At 31.7% G+C, this 6,291-nt stretch overlaps 1 pseudogene; it reads right to left on the bottom strand.

The window, feature by feature from the left end:
• Positions 1–464: 464 nt before the first annotated feature.
• LOC100914722 lies at positions 465–1,191 on the bottom strand (annotated as a pseudogene).
• Positions 1,192–6,291: the final 5,100 nt, after the last annotated feature.

Genomic DNA, 6,291 nt, shown 5'->3' with positions numbered 1-6,291 from the left:
TGCTAAAAGGGACTGCTGCTCTATCAGGGAAAACAGAAGGGATGGGCATCGCATGGGGAGCCCTAAGAAGGAAATCCAAGGTGAAACTTGTGGTCTAAAAAGGATAAAACTGAAGCCTTTACCTGACTTCTTAGCTTTCCAGCTCAACACGTATCCCCCTATGCACTGGCCAGGGTGAGACACTGGCGTCTAGAAGGGAAGCAACCTATTCTTGGCAACCTATGCGTGGTTCACCTCTTGTCCCAAGGTGCTAGCTGCCCTGAGCTGCCACTGAGAGAGTGGGACTAGGGGGAGGAAAGGCGCACTCTCAGCCCTTGAGAAAGGAGCATAGAACCTTCCCCTGGAAGACCATGGAAGGAAGGCAAGGAGTGACCCAACAAGCTGGCGGGCCGGACTGGCGCGGGAGAGCCTTGGCAGAGCGGGAGCCTCCCTGGGAACCGGCTCCACCCGGGAGAGCTTCTGGGCTACCTCGAGGGCTCGAAGTGGTTGTGCAGTGATTCTGCTGGTGCTTTGAGGCTCTGAAACTCATCCCGGATAAAATTCGTCAGGGCTTTGCGCATTTGCACTGCTGACTTATTCTCAGATTGGAGATGTTCAAGAACAGGCATGGCATTGAATGGCTTCCCAATGAGAACGGTGACTTTTCTGGGCAAATTCGGAGAAATAGGGCGGAGCGTTAGGAAGCACATCACTCATCCCAATGTGCCAGAGTGGAAGGATAATGGGGTTGAGGTGACACTCAGCAACCAGGCACCCTATTTCCCACTTAAAGCGAAGAAACTCCTGGCTCATGTGCACTTTTCCTTCAGGGAAGATGTGGACTCAGGCCCTGTTGTTGAGTTTCTCCAGGGCAAAATGCATCACTTTCTGGTAGACGCCATCCCCTCAGCACACAGGGACACACTTTTCCAAACTGAAGAAATGAGAATGCAGCTCCTTGGTAAAATAGATATTTGCAGCTACTGGGTCCACCTCATCAGCTTCAAGTTCCAGATGTGGTGGAGTTTCAGGATCCCCCAGAGGTGTGGGTCATCCATACAAGACTGGTGATTGGAGACAATAATTTGCAGCGTGCCAGGATCTCGATTCTCGATGATAAACCTCCTCCTTGTTGTGCACATTAAAAGGGTTCATGTACTTGGTCCAGAAGCAGCTGTAGGTACTCATGAGACTCATAACCACACTGCTGGTCAGAGTCCAGGATAGAGGAGTCACTGAGGGGAAGGGCCATTTCACACCTAAGGGTATCATGTCCAAAATAGCGTTGGTTTCAGCTGCCTGATCAAGGTTCTGGCCAGCGGGCATGGGCTATTGGGGAGCCATTCTTACTGCCAGCCTCGAAACCGCCCGTCTGGGCAGGTCCCGAACTCCCAGACCTCCCGAGTGGGGACAGGGGAGGCTGCCACCCCGGCTGCCACACTTCCCGAGTCTCAGGTCGCCTTCTCTAGGGCTGCCGTAAATGATAAATATATTAATAAAGAAATATGTACATTAGAACAAATTAAATTGCATGAATGGGCAATACGAGAAAAAACAGATGATGGAATAATACAAAAAGAGCAAGAGAAATTAAAAGAAGTAGCTTAAAACCTGACATTACATAAAGTTTAACCTCATGAGGAACACGGAGAGAAGTTATGAATAAAGAAGGGCACTATTCATAAAGGGAAAAAAATAAATATAAAAGTAGAGGAGACTACAAGAAAGCAGGCTGAGAACTAAATATTTATTTACCTGATGGTAGGGAAAAGAAGGGTAAATAAAAGGAAGACAAATAAAGAAAAATCTCCCAATTATTGAAAACAAATAAATAACTGCTATAAATATGGAGAGATTCTTTGTGGATAAATAATCATCTAAGTAATTTAAATGACTAAAGTTTAAAGAAACATGATTGTATGGGTAAAGTAATGATTTCAAAGAGAATTGGGGAAAATATACATAAATACCAAAGAATAGGTGAAATAAAATACAAACCTAATAGCCATGAAATAAATCTAGAGTAAAACAGTAAAAAACAAAATAAAACAAAGTAATATCCATAATCAAATCTATCCATACTCATAAAAATCAAATCCAGAGTAAAACACTAAAAAACAAAATAAAACGAAGTGGTAGAATGGATAAGAAAACAAATTCAATAATTATTTACATAACAAAAAACATAATAAGCAACTAAAATATAAACTAAAATTGAGTATCTGGGGCAAAGCTTGCTTTTAATAAGTTGAATATAAAAGTGTTATTAGATTATTAGCAAATCATTCCATTAGAAAAATAAAAAGTATGTAATATTAATTATAAAAGAGACTTTTTAGTTTAATAGGAACTTGTACAATATTAATTTATTATATTAATATATTAATTATAAATATATAGGAAGAAAATAAAACCTCATTTAAAGTAATGAAATAAAAATTACTTTTCTTCCCCCATCCAAAAAATGATCATTCAAGATTATAATGTCTCTTTCTCAGAATTGGATATATTTAAGAAAATAATAATAGGAAATATCAAATTGAATAGACTGTCACAAGACTTTATATTTAAGGGACTATGATATATTTAAAGAGAAGAATAAATACTATATACATATATATATATATATATCAACACTATTTATGCTATTAAGAAATAAAAAAAGTCAAATGCATGCTCAAAAACAGATATATTTTTAAACATATTATGAAGTAGAAGTTATATAATAAAATGCAATAATAGTAATATTTAATTCATAAGTACATAAGAAAAACAAACATATGGAAATATATTTTGAATATTGGCTTATTAGTAGAACAAGGAACAAATGATATAAATAATGGTGTGAAATACCATGATAATGATGAAACAATATGGTAAAATTCCTGAGATACAGATAAAGCCATCCTTACAAGATAAAAAAAATGTACAAATAGATAGAAATAGATATAATATAAATAGATATAGCTATGTGTAGATATTTTAGTGTTATTTATATACATATATAAAATATTGTCACTATATATGTGTGCGTACACATAATAAAATATATTGTAATACAGAAATAAAGAGAATTGATGAGCTCAATGTCACTTTTTTTCTTTTTCTTTCTTTCTTCCTTTGTTTCTTTCTTTTTTCTTTTTCTTTTTCTTTTTTTTTTTTTTTTTTTTTTTTGGTAAGTCAATTGCGGTTAAGTGACTTGCCCAGGGTCACAGCTAGGAAGGGTTAAGTCTCTGAGGCCAGATTTGAACTCAGGTACTCCTAATTCAGGACTCCTGCTCTATCCATTAAGCCACCTAGCTGCCCCAATATCAATTAAAAAAAAAAAAAAACAATAACTGTGACCAAAAAAAAAAAATAACTAAAATAAACGGAAAGAAGGAAATCTATAAATTAGGGGGGGATTTTTGAAGTAAAGTATATATAGAACCATCAAACAAATCTAGTTTTTTTCTGGAAACCGAGTGGATGCCCATCAGTTGGGGAATGGCTGATTAAGTTATGCTTTATGAATGTAATGGAATATTATTGTTCTATAAAAATAATCAGCAGGATGACTTCAGACTGGGAAGTCTTACATAAACTGATGCTAAGTGAACTGAGTACAACAAGAGAACATTGTACACAGCAACAATAGCTCAATTCTAATGGATGTGGCTCTTTTTAACAATAAGGTGATTCAGGCAAATTCCAGTAGACTTGTGATAGAGCCATTGGCATATAAAAAGAACATTATGGGGACTGAATGTGGATCACAACAAAGTATTTATACTTTTCTTGTTATTGTTTGCTTGCTTTTTTTGTCTTTTTCATTTTTCCCTATTTTTATCTGATTTTTTTTTTTTTTGTGCAGCATGATAAATGTAGAAATATGATTAGAAGAATTGCACATGGCTTACTTATACTAGATTACTTGCTGTCTCAGGGAGGAAAGTGAGAGAAAGGAAGGGAGAAAAAATTTGGAATGCAAAGTTTTACTAAGATGAAATCAAAAAATATTGTGCATGTATTTTGAAAATAAAAAGCTATTATTAAAATAAAGAAAAACAAAAAGTATAAAAGCACGTCTAGTTTTCTTTAAAGAAGAAATATTGTTAACATTTTAGCCAATATGATTACAAAGAAAATAAAGCAAAATTCAATTAATTAAAAAAATCAAAATTGGAAACTTACAAGAGTAGAGATAAATTAAAATTATTAAAATATACTAAACAGTGGTGTTAGATCAATTAAAAAATTTAAATAGCATCAAATTTATTTCTTATATAATCAAATTTCAGAAAAATAATTTATTAAATATAAAAAGCTATTTATAGAAAAATTGTAGATGTTTAAAAACAATTAATGTTCATATTACATGAGCTATAATAAAAAAATAGGAAAAATTATGAAGGACAAATCATTGAAGTAGGAAGACAATTAAAATTGACTTGAACAAGTAAAAATGTATTTTCAAATTCTGAAATTTATAAATTCTGAAAATTAACAAAGAAATTATTAAATTTAAATGATAGTATATTGCATTGATAAATAAAATTGAGACATAAAAGCAGAAATTATTAAATATGTGTAGTTTTTTATAAAAGAAAGGAAAGCCAACATTTTTAGACAAAATAAATAATAATGAATTAAAATTATTCAGGAACAAATAAAATAATTATTAGAAATACTTTTATAAAGTATTTCTAAAAATTAACAAAGGAGATGAATACTGAGCAAACTAACAAAACTAACCAAAGAAATAATATATATGTACTCATATATGTATTTTATACATTCATATATGTGAAACAGGACAAGTCATACAAACTCTTAATTAGAAAGAAATGTATACTAGAAGATGATTATGCAAGTGTATCATATCAAATACTCTTAGAAAAATTAATCCCAATGTTGCATAAAATATTGCATTAAAGTAGTTATTCTTCTAATCTCTTCCATGACACAAATTCTGTCTTGATAACTACATGAAGAAGAGAGAAAATAGCAAAAGATCATGACACATCAATATTTCTAATACATATTAAAATTCATTAATATTTTATTACATGACATTTCATTACATGACATGACATTTAATACATGACAAAGTAATAAAATTACTTTGTAAGGTAAATTAAGAAATTAGAAAGATAATACAATCTGATTAGCTTCGAATATAAGGGAGACTAATAATAGAGCATGTTAAGAATTTAAACTTTAAAAAATTATTATATCAATATATGAAGAAAAATTGTACCAAATCTGCCATTAAATCAAATTTAAAAAGGTGTAAATCTTACAAATAAATGGACCTTTCCTTAATATTAAATATATACTTATCAGGTAAGAATTTATATGGAAAGAATAATTTCAAAAAATTTCTCTAATAATAGTCTCATTATGCTGAAAGGAACCACAATGAACCAATATTAATATAAAATTATATTCTCCAAAATTCCTTATCATGTAAATTGATGAATTAAAAGTTAACTGAATTATTAGAGGATACAGACAGTAATATAATATTGCAAGAGATATTGATAGCTCAGTTTTTTTACAATCCTAACAGAAAAATAAACAAAAGACGTACACATGAAAGAAAAAAATTTCTGAAGAAATCAGAGCTAAAAAATAACCATGGCATCTTTTAAATGACACTGGAAAAGGATACATGCATTTCTCAGTTTTACATTAATTAATATTGACTGTTTATTAGGACAGAAAAATTGCAAGTGATTTTTTTTTCAAAAAGTAGAAACAATGAACACATCTTAATACGCACAAATAATATTAAATTCACAGTCTATAAATGAGAACATTACCTCCAAATGGAGACTTAAAAATAAAATCCTAAATAAAAAGTGAGTCAAAGAACAAATCATAGAGATAATCAATAATTACATGAAATACATTTCTAATAATTAAACATCACAGAATTTCTGAGATGAAAGTAAAGTATTATGCAGGCTAAAATAAATCCATAAAAACATATTTGATCTATATGATCAAAGGCAGTAAAACTATTATTATTTTCTCATTACATAATGCTTTACTATAAGATGGAAACTCTAGAGAATCAGCAAAGAAACTAATTGAGACAATAGCTTCAGTAAATTCATAGACTACAAAATATATCTTTTTTAAAAAATCAACATTTTGGGAGCATAAAAAAATTCAAGAGGCAATAATAGAAGGGGAAACAATTTAAAATTACTACAAAATAGAGCATTGGCCCTGAAGTGAGGAGGACCTGAGTTTGAAAACAGCCTTAGATATCTAATACTTCCTAGCTGTGTGACCCTGGCAAGTCACTTAACCCCAATTGCCTCA

Source organism: Sarcophilus harrisii, chromosome 3 (genome assembly GCF_902635505.1).
Source record: "Sarcophilus harrisii chromosome 3, mSarHar1.11, whole genome shotgun sequence".
Lineage (NCBI taxonomy): Eukaryota > Metazoa > Chordata > Mammalia > Dasyuromorphia > Dasyuridae > Sarcophilus > Sarcophilus harrisii.
The sequence above is the reverse complement of the archived record's forward strand: the minus strand, read 5'-3'. Positions and strand labels throughout refer to the sequence as shown.